This window comes from Phodopus roborovskii, unplaced genomic scaffold (assembly GCF_943737965.1).
Source record: "Phodopus roborovskii unplaced genomic scaffold, PHOROB, whole genome shotgun sequence".
In the NCBI taxonomy this organism is placed as follows: domain Eukaryota; kingdom Metazoa; phylum Chordata; class Mammalia; order Rodentia; family Cricetidae; genus Phodopus; species Phodopus roborovskii.
The window spans coordinates 33,686,734-33,708,451 of record NW_026126416.1 but is presented as its reverse complement, the minus strand read 5'-3'; the positions used below and the strand labels follow the sequence as shown (position 1 = coordinate 33,708,451).

Below are 21,718 nucleotides of genomic sequence, written 5' to 3'. Positions count from 1 at the left end.
ACTAGTTCTTGTAGACCCGGCTGGCCTCAAACTCAGATATTGACCTGCCTCTGTCTCCACCAGCTCATTTACTTAATTTTAGAGACAGGGTTGGAAATAACACAAGCTGGCCACCTTATAGCAAGTAGTACCATGCCCATAACAGGGATTGCTGGGGATCAAACCCAGGGCTTTGTGCACCCTTCCAAACTACATCCCCAGCACTGACTAGTTCCTAACATGTTTTTTAATAGCAGTGCCTAAGCTTTTCTCATCCTCTGAATTCTAGCATCAAAATTCTGAGACTGACTAATCAACTTTAAAACTTGACTTCGGAATACCAGATGGCTCAGTGGGTAGATGTGCTTACTGAATTCCCTAAGTAGCCCAGGCTGACTTCAAGCTTAAAACTTTTGATTCTCAGGGCTGAGAGATGGTTCAGCCACTAAGAGCACTGGCTACTCTTCCAGAGGACCCACATTCAATTCCCACCACCCACATGGCAGCCCACATCTGTCTGTAACTCCAGTTCCAGGGGATCTGACACCTTCACATAGACATACATGCAGGTAAAACACCAATGCACAGGAAATAAGAATAGATAATCATTAAAAAAATATATTTTTTTATTGGTGGGCAGATGGTGATGCTTTTAATCCCAGCTCTCAGGAGGCAGAGGCAGGCAGATCTCTATGAGTTCAAGACCAGCCTGGTCTACAAAGTAAATTCTAGGACAGCCAGGGCTGTTACACAGAGAAACCCTGTCTCAAAAAAAAAAAAAAATTTGGATTTTCTTGGCTGTAGGTTCCTATATAAGGCTCCTATATATTGTGAATGTAAGCATGCACCACCAGTGTTTTTTGGGTTGTTTTCATTATTATTACTACTGCTATGGATCAACTCCAAGGTCCTGAGCATACACTCTACTACTGACATACACCTAGCCCAGTCAGAGAATTTTTTCTGGCTACATTCCCTATTTAAAAATATTTAAAAACTAGTTTTGAGAACTGGCAAGATGGTTAGTTAAATGGGTGAAGACAATTGCCTAGAAACTGGATGACCTGAGTTTGACCTCTGGAACTCATATGGCAGTGAGGATGACACACACAAGTTGTGCAAATTGTCCTTTGACTTCCACATATGAGATATGGCATGTGCAAACAAACACAAAGTTAAATTATATATATATATATATATATATATATATATATATATATATACACATACACACACACACATTTTAAATTTGGTTTGAATTATTCTCAAGATGTAGAACAGTGGTTCTCAACCTGTGGGTCACAACCCCTTCAGGACAATCTAAGACCACTGGAAAACACAGATATTTACATTATGATTCATAACAGCAGTAAAATTAGTTATGAAAATGATTTAATGGTTGGGGGTCACCACAACATGAGGAACATGAGGGTGGCAGGCTTAAGAAGGTTAAGAACCACTGATGTAGAGGAAAGAACACAGTAAATTAAAATCAAAATTCACTTTGGAATATAGACAGAAGTGAGGCATGGGGACTCACACCTGGGACTGCTGAAAACTCAGTGGTAAGCATCATACAGTGGGCTTGTGTAAATCCAGTTGTATAAACTACTACACTCCTGGGCTATGCGGCAAAGGCACGGTCCTATATGTAGTTCCCAAATCACTCATGATTGCACTGTACAATACAGTATCCTGGGGGGCTGGTTCCAGTGCTCTCACACCAAAATCCAAAATCCATAGATGCTCAAAATGACATAACCCATACACATCTTCATATACTTTATGTCACCATTAGGTTATAATAAATGTAACATATAATTATGATGTGAATAGTCGTTTAGGGGATAGTAACAAGGGAAAAAAAAAAATAATCAGGTTTTGCTCAGGATAGCCCCAACCACACAGCACAGGAGACAGATCAAAGTGAACAATGCTCAGATCAGAGTGAAGGGCCTGTGAGAGAGGGTAAGGCAGCCCCCAACACAGTATGCCAACACCATACTTCATTAGCCTGGGTTCACCATAATGCTGGGCTCAAAGAAAATCCAAGTTCTGCTTTCTGAAAATTTTTGATGCAGAAGCCAATGCCAAGAAAAACCAACTTAACAATTTCAAATTGTTGTTTTATAGGAAGATGGAGCTTGTGAATTTCCAGCATAAAAAAAAAATAAACAAAAAAAACAAAACAAAACAGACAGCCCATGTCTTTATTAGGAGGCAGAGGCAAGAGGATTGTGAGTTCAAAACTACCTTGGGCTAGTGAGACCCTGACAACTGGGACATGGAGAGGAGGGCTCAGGAGGCAAGAGTACTGACTGCTCTTGCACAGGTTTGGTCCCCAGCATTCAATGGTGGCACCCAACCACCTGTAACTCCAGTTCCAAAGCATCTGACACTTTCTTCTAACTGAACTCCATGGGTTCCTGCACACACATGTGTACTTAAATACACTCAGGCTCACATACATATACATAAAATAAATCTTAAAAAAAAAGAGTAACAGTAACAAAAAAGCAGCAAAGTGTACACGCTATACCATATATGAACCTTGAAAATGTTACATGAAAGCAGCTGGTAAAAAGTGGGTACATGTATTAGCATCCCCTTATATAAAATGGAAATGTCAAGATTAGGCAAATCTGCTGGGAACAGTGTTGCATATCTTTAATCTCAGCACTCAGAAGGCTTAGGTGGGCAGATATCTGTAAGTTGTGGAGGGCTAGAGGCCAGCTTTGTCTACACAGAGAGTTGCAGGACAGCCAGAGATCCTGTCTAGGAGACCCAGTCTCAAATAAAAAAAGAAAAGAAAAAGCAAATCTAAGACAGAAATAGATTGTTGTGCTGTGGAAAGAGAAAACAAGGAATGAGACTTAAGAGGCTTCTAGACCTTCTTTTGAAGTGACTGGATTGAATAGTAGTGATAGTTATACAATTCTGTATATACTGAAAATTTCTTAACTGTGTCTATGCATCTAATTCACCTGAACTGCGATCATATCTGAAAAATGTTGGGGGAGGGGGGATGAAAATTTACGATCTCAGCACGGTGATGGCTGAAGCAGGAGGATCTCAAGTTGCGGGCAACACTGGCCAAAGGCAAAAACAAATACAAAAACCAAGAAGGACAAGACCGGAAGGAAGGGAAGGCGACGGGAAAGGGGGAGGCAAGGGACCGGCATCACTGAGCCACAATGAAAATTAGAAACGTAAATCAACTTTAAAAACTAAGCTCATCACCAGCGATGTTTTAAAGTTCAAACTCCAAATTCCTTCCCCTATTCCTAACAAATACAAAAACGTAAATCAAGGAATCCTGAGAGTAGTTGGCTTTTAACTAAAATAGTTAAATGCCTTCTTCGGCTCTATCCAACTTCTAGACTGTAGGGGGCTTCCACCCTCCGGGATTACGGAAGTAGTACTTTTCATCAGCAAGATCAAGAAGGAATTGTCAAAATAAGATGACACTTGCTTAGCCGCGCTGCAAACGCCTCAAAAATCCCAGAAGGGATGTCACAGACACATTTCTAAGTCTGTGCACGTGTTAGCTTGTCCCTATCTAACACTAACCAGCAACTTGCACCATTCGCCCGCATCGCGGCTCGCTCCCCACAAACTGATACTATCGAGTCCGGAGATCTCATTCGTTTAAATTGACAGGTAGAACCCTCTCCCGGTTCCCAGCCCAGCCCTACAAGCCTCCGCCCTGCCCCTCCCCGCCACCAAACCCACACACGTGTTAGCACGACACCGCCCCACCGGGTCCCACGTGCACCTGGTCTAACACTCCCCACGTGTGGGTGCTCCGCGGCCTTCCTCGGGTAGCTGAGGTCACCCATGACCCCAAGTCTCCAGAGGTAGGAGAGAAAAGCCGAGGCCCAGGTCTCTGAGGTCCCAACCGTGTGGGGAGCGTCCACACCCATCCTCTCTACTAACCCCAACAAATCCAAGGGCCGGGGGCGACGGCCCCTTTAAGACGCGGCCCAGTCGTAGCCCGCAGAGAGGGGCGCACAGGGGCCTACACTACACCCCCTCCGTTCACCCGCCCACGTCTACTCAACCTCACCTCGGGCCGAGGGGCCCCGCCGCCGCGGCGGCGGCGGAGGGGGGGCGGGGTGCGGGCGGGGTCCGGAGGGGGGGGTCGCCCCGCCGACTGTGTAGCCGCGGTTGGCTCTCTGAGGCCGAGGGACGGTGACTGCGTTGGACGGGAACGCTCCTAGCTCGCTCCCTCGGCGGCTCCTGGGACCCCAAGATGGCGGCGGCGCTGAGGCGGCTGCGGGCGCTGGGCCGGCGGCGGCGGCGGCCACTTTCACTCACTGAGAGGAGCGGAGCAGGGACACGGGGAGCCATGGCGGGGGGGAGGAGAGGCGCCATAGCCAGGCCAGAACAATCGAGCAGCTACTCGGCTGGCTTACCCCCGCCCCGCCCACGCTCACTGCTAGTCGCCAGCTCGTGTCCACCCACAGTGCCGCTACGGTGGGCCTCGTGCAGCTTGTACCCCGCCGCTGCCGCCTGACGCCCCTCGCGGACCGAAGTTCTGGGGGAGACCCTCATCTATACTATCTGAGTGCAGATTGGTCGGGGCTGGGACTGGCGAAGATTGCCGAAAGGCGACGGGGAGGAGGAGGATGTCATCGCTGGAGTGAGCAAGCACATCTCGCGGGAGCAAATGTCGCGAGAGCTCAGCGGCCCTGCAACCGCCGAAGAAAGGTTACTTTTCCCGGAAGTAACGTCAATGGAACCCGCCCAAGATCCTGGGAATAATTTTGTACTTGCGGGCAGCCGGTAGGAGGGGCCACCTGACGTTCCCTCGGGAAGTTTTCCCAGATAGTGGGCGGACCTTGCAATAGGCTTGGGCGTGTCCTTGTAGTTGCCAAGACAATTGTTCGCCTTGGGGACGTCCCCAAGTCGCCTTCAGGAAGGCATCGCCGCCCCTCGGCTCCAGACTGTTGGCACAGAGGCGCTTGAGCCTTCCCTGCACTTTTCATTTCCCTAGTGGGGTGAGAATTTGGGGGTTTTGTGTGTGTGTGTGTGTGTGTGTGTGTGTGTGTGTGTGTGTGTGTGTGTTGTTGCGTTGTTATTAGTCTGTCTGGGTTTGTTTTTACAGAGTCTCGCTCTCATTTCCCTAGTAGGGTGAGAATTTGGGTGTGTGTGTGTGTGTGTTTTGTTGCATTGTTATTAGTCTCTCTGGGTTTGTTTTTACAGAGTCTCGCTCCGTGTGTGTGTGTGTGTGTGTGTGTGTGTGTGTGTGTGTGTGTGTGTGTGTGTATTTTGTTGCGTTGTTATTAGTCTATCTGGGTTTGTTTTTACAGAGTCTCGCTCCGTAGCCCGGGCTAGCATCAAACTCAAGAAGAGTCTCCTGTCTCGGCCTCCCAAGTGCTGAGATTACAGTGTGCACCACCATGACCAGCTCTTTTCCCATCTATATTTGATAGGTACTCGGTTTGGAGAAGTATATATAATTGTTGGACTCCACCCTTTCGTGCTCTGCAAGAATTGGTTGTTGAACTAATATTGTCTGTACTAGGCACTGAGTGACTCCAATTTGATTCAGGTCTCATCATTTGGAACTGAACTGTTTATAAAATGAAAACCTAGAAAAAAGAAAATACCCTTCCTATTATTATTATTATTATTATTATTATTATTATTATTATTTTGAGACAGGGTTTTTCTGTGTAGCCCAGATTAAACTGGAATTCACTCTGTAGACCAGGGTAGCCTCGAACTCCAGAGATCCACCTGCCTCTGCCTCCCAAGTGCCGGGATGTTTCTTGGCCTCGGTTTGCCTTAAATTCAGGAGAAAAAATGACCTGTAAATGAGACTTTAAATTACACAGTTAACAGTAATAATTATTTTATAACAGAGTCCATCGAGACAGTGAAGTGGATAAAAGCACTTGGTGCCAATTTTGACAATCTGTGTTCAACTCCCATATGGTACAAGAAGAGAGCTGATTCCTCCTTATTGTTCTCTGACCTCCACATGCATGCTGAAACGTGCTTGTGTTATACACACACACACACACACACACACACACGTAATTTGTAAAAATTACAAGAATGATTCTGCAAAAGTCAAAGTGAGTACAAAGGGAAGCCCATATGTCATCTTTGAAAGAGAGAAGACAAGTGGAAAGAAGACCTCCAAGAAGCCTTGTTTTGCAAAAAAAAAAAAAAAAAAAAAAAAAAAAAAAATAGCTTGCTAGGTACAGATGCAAAAGTCATGTTTCTAGAGGCAAAAAGCCTAAACTTGCCCCAGTTGGTACCAAATGGGAAATAACTGCAAATGCTCAAAGTCAGCTAGGGGCTTCCCCACCACAAGTTCAACTGCAGGGAGAACAGATCAGAAAAACTTTTGGGAGAGAATGGTCTCTCCCACCTATCATGGTGCTCAATTGGTCACAAAGGGAAAAATGGAGGTTTCATTTGAATGTGTTTTCTCTCTCTCATATTATTTTCTATTTCTGGCCAATATAATTCTACAAGTAATATCCATGTCACAATAATCCATCCCACGTAAAAACTGTTTGCCTCTGTTTCAGCTGCCTAGCTCCTCAGGCTAATCGGGCAGTCCCTGAACACTGTTAATAGCTGAAGCCCAAGAGCTCTGCCCAGTGTGTCCACTGAATCTTGCCAGACAAGAAACAAATGAGTCTGCCCCTACAGTATGTAGTGTATGATACATAACTGACTGTGGATTGGCTCTTGAAATGTATCCATAATACTTAACTACAGAGTCTTGACAAAGCATTGCAGGTTAAACAAAAACTTCTGATGACCTTTCCAAAGGGGGGGAAAATGGAGTATTATCTGTCAGACCTACTGGTGCTGTCTAAATGCCAAACCTGAGAATCCATCCTTACCCCCCCCCAAAAAAAAAGATAAACATTAGTTTTATCATCTAAATCATTCCTGGTGTTAAAAGGAAAACTACAAAAGGTGGGTGTTACTTTAACAATGTGGTTATGGGCTAGAGAGATGGCTCATCAGTAAAAAAGCACTGGCTGCTCTTGAAGATGGCCTGGGTATGGTTCACAGCATCCACAGGGTGGCTCACAATCGTCAGTAACTCCAGTTCCAGGGGATATTCTGGCTTCCAGGGTCTAGACATGCCTATAATATGCATACATGTGTCCATACTGTCATACACACCACATTTTGGGGAGTTTTGTTTTTGTAATGCCAAGTAAAGAATGGCTTTTGAAGTTCACTATGACAGAGATTAAGTGCAGGATTTGAAAGAGCACTGGAAAATAAAGAGACAGGCCTAGCTTACAGGAGCATTCATGTTTTAGAGTGGAAACAGGATTACTAGAACCTGGAGGATGGAAGCAGTGGTGAGCCCCTCTAATAAGAAATCAGTGCAATACTATAAGGGAGAAAGATGCAGAATTAAAGATTGCCAAAGATGAAATAGATGGCTCAGGGGCAAGAGCACTTGCTCTGCAAACATGAAGCCATAAATTCAGATTCCTAGAGCCCATGTGAAGGCTGGGTTTAAATGAGTTTACCAGACCCAAGATAAATGGTAAATAGGTGTTTTATTAGAGAAGAACTTACACAGATAGAGTAAATAACTGCTGCAAACTTCCTGCTCCAGAAGATGCAGTCTCTGCCCTCCCAAAGTTCTCCTATACCCAAGAGAGCAAGAGCTGCAACTCACCTTAAAAGGAGTCATAGCTACACAAGAAACCACGCCCAAAGGGTGTGGTCACTACTACAAGTTCACAGGCAAGGCAAGATTCCACTACAACCATGTGAAAATAAAGCCCTATATGGCGGTACATATTTGTAACCCTAGTGCTGGCGGACGGATAAGCACATCCTAAGAGCTCACTGGTCAGCCAGCCTACCCAAAAGCTTCCCATTCTTTGAATAAGAAACCCTGTCTCAAATTATAAAATGTAAGGTAATAGAGAAAAATATCTGTTGTCTTTTCTCCACTCCATGTGATTAAAACAGGCCAGCACATCCATGTGCATACAATACACACTATACAAACACAAAAATAAAGTCAAGCTGAACAATCTAAGAGAATGGGAAAAACAAGGTTAAAACTCTGCTATTCAAATCACCTAATTAGGAGGAGGAATTTCTGGTGAAAAATAGAAAACCCAACAGTTCTCCTAGGTTTTACATGCCCTCTTTTGGGCTGGAAAGGTGACTCAGTGGTCAAGAATACTTGTTGCTTTTATAAGAGGACAGGAATTCCTTCCCTAGCACCAGTATCAGATAACACAAAACTATCCATTACCCCACCTCTATCTTATACATGCCTGCATATACATTTTTTTAAAAAGGTAATTAGATGTGGTGGTGCATGCATTTAATTCTAGCACTCAGAAGGCTTTCTGAGTTCCAGAACAGTTAGGGCTATATAGTGAGGCCCTGAATTTAAAAAGAAAAAAAAAAAACTTGAATTTGTGGTGCACACCTCTAATCCCAGCACCAGCAAAGGCAGAGGCAGATGAATCTATGTGAGTTTGAGGCCAGCAGGGTCTACAAAATAAGTTCCAGAACAGTCAGGGCTACAACAGAAACCCTGTTTGGAAACGCCAAAAAATAAAATTTTAGATATTTTAAATGGCTTCCCACATCCCACACAGGAGCTTGGGCAGTCAGTGGGGAGCAAGTTAATATGAGAACTATTCTGTCATGACCACCTATCTCTTAATGTTAAAAGTGAAATTCAGTGGGAAGAACACTTGGCATGCAAGCCTGACAAATTAATGTAAATTCCCAGAATGTGTAATGGAAGAAGAGATCAGACTTCTGAAAGTTGCCTTCTGACCTCCACATGTGTGCTGTGACATGCACACATGCACTCATACACAATAGTAATAATAAACTATATGATATGAGGGTCGGGGTGGGGGGGAGTCCTTAAGCTAGCCTTTCTGTAGTGTTTGGAATGCTATCTTGGTGATGTGAGATGTAAGCATGACTTTCTATACATGCCTGAACATTCAATTCCTTTACTTGACTTGCTCATAAAATAATTGGGTAACTTTTCACCAGTCTGAGTAGGGGTAGGAGTATGACGTCAACATGCCTGTACCCTGCAGATTCTACAGAAAATTGAATCTTTAGGGAGGGTTAAGAGGCAGCTTGGACCAGTTAAGAGAGGTCATAAAGCAGATGGAAACTAGGACATACCCAAACAGCTGTGACTAGTTGAGTAATTTTAAAGGAAGGCCATAAAATATATAACCTCATGATACCTTTAAGAGGAATGTAGTCACTCCTGGTGGTCTTTAATTTTAAAATAAGTCATCATAAGACCAAGCCATTCTTCAGGTAACATTACCATCTTTTTTGTTCTTTGTTTTTCGAGACAGGGTTTCTCTATGTAACAGCCCTGGTCGGCCTGAAACTCATTCTGTAGACCAGGTTGTCCTTGAACTCACAGACATCGCCTACCTCTACCTCCCAAAAGCTGGAATTAAAGGCATGTGCCACCACTGCCCAGCCATTCCCATGTTTCTAGTCCAGACGCTAAATTACAAAAAAACAGTTTGTGTCCCCAGGCATCTTGGTGGAAAGTTTTCTCTATTTCCCACGAAAGTTGTGTCTGCCTGTTTTGTTGGAAAGTTTTGCCTGTCTATGTTCTGTAGTGTGTCTGTAAATTTTGTTGCAATATTTTTGCTGTCTCCGTGTGCCAGCCACCAGTCAACCTCAACTGTCATGGCTGCTTTTATCTCTGAGCTCTCTGGTCACTGGATTTGGGTTGCCAGTAGTTAAGGTGTCTTTTTGGTGTGAATAACATTAAAGTTGTTTTATGCTGTTCTGTTTTATTGAAAGCCAGCTCTAGAATTGTTACGGCTCTCCCTTCCCTAGACTCAGGCATGCTTATTTAAAAGTTCCTTTATGTCCTTTGTCAGTCTGAGCCACCTGACTTGACACTGACAGGGAGAAGAAAGTGAGGCAGAACAACCAGAAAATTAGACTTGGTCTGTACTTCAAGATTTATGGTTTTTTGTTTGATGTGATTAAAATCTGTAAAATCTGTGACAAGGGTTAACCAAAAACTACTAACAATGAGAGTTGATAATTAAAAATCTATACATAGGTAATCTGAAAGGTACCATGTGTCATGATTCCATTTTGTAATATAAGCAACATGTGGCTTGCCACCATCAAAATGACAGAATTAGTGTTAAATTATATTTGCCTAGGGGATATGAAGTCACAGGAAATAAGATTTAGTTAAGGGAGCAGGGAGTTGTGTCCAAAATACCCCACAGATGAGTAGCACACTAACCAGGGCTGTTAGAGATTAGTGAAATTTAGGGTGTTAGGGTGGATGCTAATGTCTGACTTCCAGTTGGACTACATTCCCAACAAAAAGAGACTGCTCTCACAACTGGCTTTTAGGGTCCTCCCTGAAGCACAAAACAGAATGTCTGAAGGACACTCAAAGGAAAGACAGCACAGAGTCACAGCAATGTTAAGTCCTGGTCTGCCATTAAGTCCCCTGTTCCCTTATCAAGAAAGACATAATTCTGCCACATGGCAGAAATGAACCTGAGAAACAGCAATTTAAAAAGAACAATTCTTGTGTAGTTAAGAAATAATTTAGGCAGGTGTAGTGGAAAACCTAGAGAGAAATAGAATCTCCAACATTGTTGCTGTGTAAATTTCCCATCTGTCCATGTGGCCAGACTTGTAATTTCTTGTCTTTGGTTGAATTGTTCAGAGTGAAGCCAGGCATGGTGGTGCACACCTTTAATCCCACGACTCAGGAAGCATAGGCAGGCATATCTCTGTGAGTTCCAGGCCAACCTGGTCTACAAAGAGACTTCCTAGACAACCAGGTGGGACAACCAGGGGTGTTACACAGAGAAACCCTGCCTTTAAAAACAAAAAATTGTTTGAAGTGTAATCTGGTGCTGGGACATGAAATAGATTTAAGGATGAGAGTATTTATGGAGTGCCTAAACCTAAGATGTATAATCTTGAAGTAAAGTCTTGAAGGCACACTATACATTAAAGAGTATTTTTCCCTTATTAATCTCTAAGAGTGAATTCCCATTGGGAAGGCATATTAATAGTAATTCTAGAATAAATACACCCCACTAGTCTCTAACCAAAGACTAAAAGATATGAGAACCGAATACAGATTTTAAATTTCTCTTTAAAAAGGCAATAGAGATGATATAGCTCAGTCAGTAGGGAACCTTCCTAGCAAGCACATGTCCTTGAGTTTGGTATCTTAACACCACTTTAAATTAGGCATGGTAGTACATTCTTGCAATTCCATTACTGGAGAGGTGGAGGCAGGAGGATCAGAATCAGTCATCCTCAGTGATATAGCCAGCTCCAGATTAGCCTAGGCTACAAGATACTCTGTTGTGGGATATTTTGTTTGCATTCTGACAAATAAAGCTTGCCTGGAGGTCTGAGGGTGGAGCTAGCCACTAGTTAACCATAGAAACTGCTCGGTGGTGGCTTATGCCTTTAATCCCAGCAATCTGGAGGTGGAGACATGAAGTGATAAGGTGGGGTATAGATGTGATCTCGGCCCCTTTTGGATGGAGGAAGGAGACAGGAAGCAACTGATGGCTGCTTCTGGTTCTTTAATCTTCCAAGCTTTTACCCCAATATCTGACTCCTGGTTTATATTAATTAAAATTAATTAGATTATACTCTAATACCTTAACCCAACCCCCAGAGGAAAACAAAGAAGGTAATCCCACCACTCAGAAGACTGAAACCGGACAATCTTGTCCTAAATTTCATATGAGAACCTGTTCAAAAAAAAAAAAAAAAAAAAAAGTTAACAGCCAGGCATCCATGCCTTTAATCCCAGCACTCAGGTAGAGACAGAAGGAGTTCCAGGCTGGCCTGATCTACATATTGAGCTCTAACACAGCTAGAACAACATAGAGAGACCTTGTCTCAAAAGAGAAAAGAAAAAAGTTAGCTTATGGGCCTGGAGAGACAATTCAGAGTTAGGAAGAGCTTGCTGCTCGTGCAGAGAACCGGAGTTAGGTTACTACCACCTATGTCAGGCAGTCCTGTTCATCCCATTGATCAAAAATAAGACCACTACCACAGTTTAAGTCAAATTTAAAGCAAACTTGGTTTTTATTGGGGTACACCCAAAAGCTGGCCAGCAACTGCCTCCTTAGTCTACAGAGTGAGTTCCAGGACAGCCAGGGCTGTTAAACAGGGAAACCCTGTCTCAAACAAAACAAAACAAAACAAAACAAAACAAAGCAGGAAAACCCAACAACAAAAACAAGTAAAGGTCATGGGTTGCTGTCTTCTTTGGTAGTTTTTTCTGTTGCTGTGAAGAGACACCATGGCCACAGCAACTCTTAAAAAGAAAATATTTAATTGGGGTGGCTTATGTAACAGTTTCAGAAATTCAGATCATTATCATGATAACAGGTCAGAGTGGTGCTAGAACTGAGTGCTACATCTTGCTGGCAATAGGAAGCTGACTGACACACTGAGTGGTTTCCTGTGCATAAGAAACCTCAAAGCCCGCCCCTACAGTGAAACACTTCCTCCAACAAAAGCCATATCCACTCCAACAAAGCCACACCTCCTAATATTGCTACTCCCTATGAGATTATGGGAACCAGTTACATTCAAACTAATACATTCCACTCCCTGGCCCCCAAAGGCTTGTAGCCATATCCTAATACAAAATGCATTTAGTGCAACTTCAAAAATCTCCATAGTATATAACAGTCTCAACAGTGTTTTAAAGTTCAAAGTCTCTTCTAAGATTCATGCAATCTATTAATTGTAATCATTTATAAAAATAAAAATGAAGATCACAAATTTCCAACATGTAATGGCACAGAATATGAATATATATATATATATTCACACTGAGGCAGTACCCTGGTCAGCCCAGGGTTCTTTGGCTACATAGCCTGCATGCAGGTGCAAAGGGCCCTTTAAAAGAAAAACCCCAACCCACTTATGGTCTCTTTCCCCCTATTCCCCTGGGACAGACAGGACTTTTCCTGTCTCCCTCTTCTCTTCTGTCCTCTCTCTGTCTCTGTGTCTCTATGACTCTTTAGTTCTTTTCTCTGCCTCCGATCCCTTTCTAATAAAACTTCTCACTTAACCTCTGTCTGCTTGGCATGTTTGTCCCTCACCTGCCATGGAATCTGCCAAGGTCCCCCACGTGTTTTACCATAACAGTCCCCTCTTTCAATTACATCTTCACCAGCTCTCTGTCTTTCACTGCCTGAGCCTGGCTGCCAGCCTCTGCCTTCCAGTGCTGGAATTGAAAGTGTGCCCCACCACTCCCAGCTCTAAGCTTTCCTTCAGTTCCTTTTAAGAAGCTGGAAATTTAGCCGGGTGGGAACTTGCCCTGAGGTTTACCACTCCCTTTACTCCATTTCTTAATCCATTTATGTTCTTGAACACAGGATTTTGCTCCATTCCACTTCCTGGTGCTCTTTTCCCCTCAAAATTTACTTTTTGTAATTTACCCTGCTCAGCTTGCTCCTTTGTATTATAAATCATTAGAACTACCACTAATATCAACACTGCAGAGTCTATACTAGGCTGTTTCTTCTGCCGATTGAATTAATCTAAAGCTTTTCACTTTAGCCTCAGACAGACTTTTCAGAGAAGGGCAAAAGGCAGCCACTTTCTTCATCAAAATATCATAAGAATGATCTAGGCAATGTAGTAATATTTTTTCTTCTGAAATCTCTTGAGTGAGCCCCCAGAAGTTTGAATCACTCTTAGCACCTCTTTCTTCCATGCCTCTGCTAGTACGGCCCATCAAGCAGTACTTGAAGCTTTCACTGCTTTCCCAACCTAAACTCCCAAAGTCCAAATTCCTCAAAAAACACATGGTCAGGCCTGTCATAGCAATACCCCAGTCCCTGGTGCCAACTTTTGCCTTTGCCTCAGTTGTGGGTTTTCTATTGCTATGAAGAAACACCATGACCACAGCGACGCTTACAAAGAAAATGTTTAACTGGGTGGCGGCTCACTTACAATTTCAGGGGTTCAGTACATTATCATCTTGACAGGGAGCATGGCAGTGTGAAGGCAAACAGTATGATGAAGCTGAGAGGGCAACATCTTGCACACAACAGGAAGTCAACTGACATAGTGGGTGGTATTCTGACCATAGGAAACCTCAAAGCCCACCCCTACAACGACACACTTCCTCCAACAAAGCCATATATATTCACTCCACAAAAGCCACACCTCCTAATAGTGCCACTCCCTATGATATTATGGGTCCAATTACATTCAAACTACCACAGTTGGGGAAGATCGGGTTCCAGGACTTAAAAATGGCAACATAGTGTGGGGGATATTTGATCACACTTGACGCTTTGAGACTGTTAATAAAGTTACCCTTGAATCGGAACAAAGCCAGCAACTAACTCACCAGAATTAGCCATAGAGAAACCAGGGAGACATGGAGGGAATCAGATACACAGACTGGAGGAGAGGTAAAGAGCCATGTAGCAGAACATAGATTAATAGAAATAGGTTAATTTAAGTTATAAGAGCTAGTTGGGAGCAAGCTTAAACTAAAGGCCAAGCTTTCACAATAATGTCTCCATGTCATTACTGGGGACTGACAGTCCAAAGAAAGTCTAACCATAACTAAGCTCTTACTGTAAAACAGAGAGTTATTTTTTAACAATACTATATAATGGCTCCTGCCTTCAAAACGGAGTTAGGCAGGTTCCTCATTTCCCCCTTGTCTTATGTTTCCCTGTCAAGTCTTTGAGAGGGAGATGTCTTAATAAAATCATCAAGCAGCAGTGATTCTAAAATTGTTTATATGATGGGTGATCAAGTTAGTAATACATTGAAGGGCACTAGGCCCAATTAGGATAACTAATAGAAATATTATTAGAGGGCCAACAAAGGGGGGAAACCATCTTAGCCATATTGGCCAGTCAAAATTTGTCTGAAAGAATTTGTCTCTTTATGTAGATCATCAATTTGGTTGTCAATAGTATGAGAGAAATCAGAGATATTGAAACAGTACATTCCAGAAAATTGCTGACAACCAAGAGTATGTTTAAGGAACAGATAATCTATAGTAGCTCTATGTTGTAGAACAGTTTCAGTTCTCCCATTTCTTGATTAACTTCTGCTAATATTTTTGCTGTAATATTAGTAGCTTTTTGAAATTAGACAGGCTATTTCAGAAACCTCATTGTACTCTAACAAGTCCTGGGACAGGTAACAAAAAGGCTGTGGTAGCAGCAAATGATGGAGGACGTCCTGTATATATGTTTCTCTTATTGGTTGATGAATAAAACACTGATTGGCCAGTAGAGGCAGGAAGATAGGTGGGACTAGGAGACGAGGAGAATGCTGGGGAGAGAGGCAGAGAGAGGTCGCCAGAGACGCCATGTAGAGACCAAGAAAATATGAGACGCCAAGCATTCTCTGGTAAGATGAGGCCATGTAGAAATACATAGATTAGTATTTATGGGATAATAATTAAGAGAGAGTTAGAAAGTAAGAAGCCCTAGCCATCGGCCAACAGTTTAATAATTAATATGTCTCTGTGTGTTTATTTGGGACAAAGTGGCTGTGGGACCAGGCGGGAGAAAAACCTCCATCTTCAAGCAAGTGCGGTGGGATCCAACAGATGGAAGGAATTGTCACAATTTTCAGGAAGAGCTCTTATAATTCCATTAACAGATTGTAAAGATTTGCTGAGTAAAATAGTTGTAACATGTCCTATCCCACATAAACCCTCATATCCTGCTGGAGTGCAGAATAAGGATTTTTCACAGAAGAAAGTCTACCCTAAGAGCAATTGTTTACCAAAGGGGAGGGAGTGATAAGAGGTGGAATTACAGTTAGGCAATGGAGGAAAAAGACATTATCAATGGGAACACCAGCCACAGCTTTTAAAACAATAGTGGGGGTATGTTCCATTTTGTCTCTCATTATCCTTGTGCAATTTCATAAGAAACCCCTATTCCATACAAATTTCTTTTTAAGAGCTCAGGAAGAGAGGGATCTCTTCTGACACAGAAGTTTTCTTGTTGTCTTTTAGTGCTGCGTGCACCCAGAGATTACATTCTACATTACTAATTATAGACAGGGTTACTCTGGGCATGTTAAGTTCAATTGAAGTGATTAATGAAGCTTCCCTTCCCCTTCTTATTTTGACATACCTGTAATTTCCATTACCAGCACCTTTTAAAGGATATTTGATTATGCTGACATCTATATTATTACTTTGGGATTGGTCAGTTAGATTAGTCCATCCTAAGTATCCTACAGGCATCTAGTTAAAGACTTTTTGTTCACCTTTTTAAAAAATTTAAAACAATCTTATTTTACATACCAATCCCAGTTCCCTCTCCCACCTCCTCCTGCTACCCCCATCATCTCCATACCCCGCCATCCATCCACTCCTCAGAGAGAGTAAGGCTTTCCATGGGGAATCATCAAAGACTGCCACATCATTTGGGGCAGGACCAAGCCCCCCTCCCCATCTAGGTTGAGGAAGGCATCTGTCCATAGGGAATGGGCTTCAAAAAGCCAGTTTATGCTCTATGGATAAATCCTGGTCCCACTGCCAGTGGCCCCATAAACTGCCTAAACCCCCTCAACTGTCACCCACATTCAGGTTCCCCAGTTATCAGACTGGAGTCAGTGAGCTCTCACTTGCTCAGGTCAGCTGTTTCTATGGGTTTCCCCAGTATGGTCCTGGCTCCTTTGCTCATATTTTTGCTCTTCCCTCTCTGCAACTGGACTCTAGGAGTTTGGCCCAGTGCTTAGGTGTGGATCTCTGTATCTGCTTCCATCAGTTGCTGGATGAAGACAAGTAAAGTAGTCATCAATCTGCTTATAGGAGAAGGTTGTTCCCTTTATTTTCACCAGTCTATGGGCCCTAGTGGGTAAAGGCAATCTTTTGCATATTAAGGTGTTTCTTTATGATAGGGATGCCCCAGTCAAAATGCATTCAGGTTCTGTTTGGATAGGTTGAAAACAAAATAATAAAATTGTTAGCCATAGGAAATCATGATACAAATTTCAACAGGTGTTGGTGATGATACCTGCCTTGGGAGGCAGAGGCAGGCAGATTTTTGTGAGTTCAAGCCCAGCCTGGTCTACAGACTGAGTTCCAAGACAGTCAGGACTGTCACACAAAGAAATTTTGTCTCTAAAAACCAAAGAAAAAAGGGGGAGGTTGATAGAGAGATGGCTCAGAGATTAAGAGCACTGGCTGCTCTTCTGGAGGTCCTGAGTTCAATTCCCAGCAACTACATAGTGGCTCACAATTATCTATAATGAGATCTGGTGCCCTCTTCTGGTGTGCAGGAATACATGCAGACAGAACACTGTATACAAAATAAATAAATAAATAAATAAATGAAATCTTTTAAAAACCACAAAGTTATGTAAGACCATCAAACTTTAAAATATTTTATTTTTAACAGTTCATTTTCAGTCAACCTCCAACTCTGGAGATTGGGCTTCTTGTCTGTGGGTTTCTCGGGTGTGAGTGATGAACCCAGGCAGAACTACCAGCATCTCCAGGCTGACACGGGCAATCAGGTGGGTGGGACCCAACAGGATGAGCAGCCTGGACTTGAGGGAGAGTCTTATCCAAAGTTAACTGCAATCCTTTGAAGTACTCAGAGATTGGAGTGGGGCAATCTGATAACAGGGCGGCATGTTCACAAGGAATCAGGGGAGGTGGTTGCCCACACACTGTTTCATATGGGGTGAACTTTTCTCAGTAGGAAGTGCATTGAACTCTGGGAAGAGAATAAGCAAGAGGTCAATCCAGTTACCACCAGTTTCAAGAATGTATTTAATTAAGGTCTCCTTTAAAATTCTGTTTATCTTCTCTACTTTTTCTGAGTTCTGATGATGATACATCCAATGAAGTTTCCAATTTATGTTAAGAGTCATAGAGACCAATTGAGATAACTTGGATGGGAAGGCCAGGCCACTATCAGACCCTAGAGATATGGAGAAGCCAAATCTGGGAGTAATTTCCACTATTAATTTCTTAGCTACCACTTGGGGCATTTTTCTTCAGAATGGAAAGGCCTCTACCCAGTCTGTGACAGAATCAACAAAGACCAGCAGGTATTTTTAACCAAACACTTCTGGCTTGACTTCAGCGAAGTCCAGTTCCCAGAACTGACCAGGTACTGTACTGACTCCGTTGTCCTGGGGGAAGTATGTCCTTCTTTGCATTTACCTGGACATCAGTCAGGCAGAGGTTTGAAATGCTCTGAAGTTTTTCCTCGGTGTCCAGGTAGCCAAACATGAGGGGAAATGAGTTCTGAGATCTTAGGTGTGCATGGTGTGATGCAAAGCAGTTAGCTACCTTCAGCACGCAGATTCTTCCATCAGGCAAGATCCACCATTCATTGAGGCTCTCCTGAGCCCGCAAGTTAGAATATGACTTTATCTCTTCTGGGTCATACTCAGGAACATCAAGGCAGATGTTAGTTGTACAATGATGGGTGGCACATTTTTTGCCAAGCCATGAAGGTTGTCCTCTGCCCCAACTGTAGGAATTTTCTAGGTCAGCAACTTTTTCAGTTCTCCTTCCAGGGAATGGGTTGAACTTTGGAGGAGCAGATAGCCCTCACTTATTTGGCAGGTTATAGTTAAAGCCTTAACAGGGCCTCCCAACTCCAACCTAAGAGAGTCTCCTGAGAACAACATTGCTGCCTGGAACTTGCTCAAGAGGTTCCACCCTAGTAAAGGGTAGGGACATTCAAAAATAATAAATGAATGAGTTCTTTGTTCTAGGTTAACAGTTTGGTCGGTGATCTATTTATATTTTTTGGCATCCTCTGTTGCCCCCTGTACTTCCATTGTTTGGTTGGTAAAGGGTTCTGGGGTTCCTGTAATACTGAAGGAGTAGCCCCTATGCCCACCAGAAACTTTACATGTCCCCCACCACACACACCCCTTGGTGAAGATTACCATAGGCTCCTGGGGGCCTACTTTGAAGACACCTTGGCCTTATTAATCCTCCATAGCTAGATTGGCTTGGGTTTGGGGGGGGGGTGGCTGCCTGTTTCCAGCATGAACATTTGTTTTTCCATTGACACATTTCTTTGCAGTACCTGCATTGGTCCTTTTGTAAAGGTCTCCTCTTTTCTATCATGGTGTGCATGGGTGCTGGATCTTCTGGCAGGTAGGGCTGGGAAAGGGGCCAGTCCAGCCAGTCTCCTCCCCACTCCTAGTTATCAGGGAGAAACACACACTGAGCCCAGAGACTGTTGAAGCAGGATCTCGTTTTTATTATATCAAGCAGGGACTTATATGGGGTAGAGGTGGGGGTAGGAATCTTAGGATGGGGCAAGGTAATGTGACGAGTAAGGGCCAATAATATTCCTCTAAGCTAGCAGTTAACTAGACAGGGGGCAGTCTTACATTAGGCCTTGATGAGTCACTCTCGTGGAGGTTACAGGCCGAAGACAGGTCACCAACCTTTAGCCAGGCTCAGGAAGTTCCACTAGGCCTTGCGTTCTGGCATTTTTAGGCCCAACACATGGATAAAGTTTAAAGTGGCTGGGGCTTATAGTGAAACCACAGTGACATGTCCCATCTTTATCAAAAGAATTGCTTTGCTATCTCTGCCATCAAACACTTCCTGGGCTATTTCTAATAGTTCTGACCTGTTCGTTCCTGCAAACTCACCATCTTTTGTATCTTTTTATATATGTAACCAAGGCCAGGTTAATTGTCTTGAGATTTGCCATATCCTCTGAGACTATAGGGATATATAACTGATAGGCATCCAGGAGGTGCTCCAGAAAAGCTGAAGGCGATTCATCTGGGCCCAGTTTCATATCTGTTACCTTAAAGGCTAGTGGGCTAGAGCTCCTGCTCCAGAGTCCAACCCTAGGTATTATGGAATATTATAAGGTGTGTAACATTTGTTCATGCTGTAGGACATTTGTCGTAATGATGCAAAGATGTGTTGCATTCTGTTATGTTGCATTTGTTTAACTCTGTGAAGCTGTGTTCTTTGCCTGTCTAAAACACCTGATGGTGTAATAAAGAACTGAACAGCAAATATCAAGGTAGGAGCAAGGATAGGTAGGTGGGGCTGGCAGGCAGATAGAACAAACACAAAGAGAATTTTGGTAAAAAAGAGGGAGGAGCAAGATAGAACAAGGAGAGGAGGATGATAGAAGCCAGTCACCCAGCCACCTAGCCACCCAGTCACCCAGCCAGTTGCGGAGTAAGAGTGAAAATGAAATATACAGAAGTAAGAAACGGAAAAAGCCCAGAGGCAAAAGGTAAACAGCAATAAGCCAAGCTAAGCCTGGGCATTTATAATAATAATTAGTCTCTACATGATGTATTTGGGTGCTGGGTGGTGGGCCCCTCCAAAAAGCCCAAAAAAGTAAAGGGTAAAATACCAACAACACTTAGGGTCAGGGTTGAGCTTAGCCTCTGGTTCAAGTGGAGCAACACAAGGAAGATGTGGAACTATGGAGGGTATAGAGGCAATAGACAGGACTGGGCCAGGCAGAGGATGCACAGAGAGCTGGCCCAGATAGACTATCAGTTGAGTAGATGTTTGGTGGTTGAGGGAGACAGCCTGGCTGAGGTGCCTGAGAAAGTCTGGAGTTCTCCGTGAGTTCCTTGTCACTCACTGGGTGATCAGATAAAAGGCTGCAACTTTACTATCTTCTTTACAGGTCCCAGGTGAGGGGCACCACCCTTAAGACTCGTGTGTTCAGTAGACCCACAGGTCTGTTTTTGCATGTTTGTAGGTTTAAGGGACCTGTGTACAGGTACATGTGATTGTATGTGTGGAAGCCAAAGGGCAACCTCAGACATCTGCTAGGTTTGTTTATTTATTTATTTACTTCTTACTTATCTATTATGTATACAGTTTTCTGCCTACATGTATATGTTTACAGATCAGATGAGAGCCACAATGTGGTTGCTAGGAATTGAACTCAGAACCTCTGAGGAGCAAACAGTGAGTGCTCTTAACCTCTGAACCATCTCTCTAGCCCCTCTGCTAGGTTTTTGTTTTGTTTTGTTTTGTTTTTTTGTTTGTTTTTTTTTTTAAGGTAGAATCTCTCATTGGCCTGAACTCATCAAGTCTAAACTGGCTGGCCAGTAAGCACAGGGATCTATCTGCCTAACTCTACTTTTCTAGCAATGGGATTGCAAGTGCCTGCCCCATGCTTAGCTTCTGGGGTTCAAATTCAGGTCTTCCTGCTTGCTCTTCAAGCCCTTTACTGACTGAGCTGTCTCTCCAGCCCTCACTCCTGGCTGTTATAGGATTGTAAATGTACTGATACACACTCAGTTGATTTTGAAAAATTAGTAGGGTTGCATTTGTCCTACTTTTAGGGACAAGTTATTTATCTGTGTTGCAGATAATAGCAAACAAATGCTAGTGTTTATATGCCCAACAAGGTACAGAGCCATCTCATCTCTATGTTTGCAATCAAAAGAGAGTTCAAAGCTACTTGTAAAATGGAGTCTTTAAGTGCAAGACACTATTGCGGTTTAATAAGGATCAGGATAAATAAATAGGCCAAATAGATGTTTATTCAGGGAGAAATAACTTACAACCTAGACAGATAAACACCAGGAAATTCCACCCGATGCTCTCCTGTCCAAGTCACACCAGCAAGAGCTTTTCCTGGCTCTTCCTCCGACCTCCTTCCACAGGTCATTTCCGCCCATGGCTCCACCCCCCAATGGGCGATGGGCGTGGTCAGTGCCACAGAAGGACTATCTCACTACAATTCTCCTTTTAGTCTAAAGAAAA

At 43.3% G+C, this 21,718-nt stretch overlaps 1 protein-coding gene across 2 annotated transcripts in view; it reads right to left on the bottom strand.

Moving 5' to 3' along the window:
- The window catches only part of Ino80 (INO80 complex ATPase subunit), a 102,148-nt gene extending 97,963 nt beyond the window's left edge, over positions 1-4,185 (bottom strand). For both annotated transcript variants that reach the window (XM_051183661.1, XM_051183662.1), the window contains exon 1: positions 4,046-4,185. The gene's annotated coding sequence lies outside the window, so the exon portion shown is untranslated. The remainder of the gene's footprint in view (positions 1-4,045) is intronic.
- Between the last annotated feature and the right edge of the window lie 17,533 nt (positions 4,186-21,718).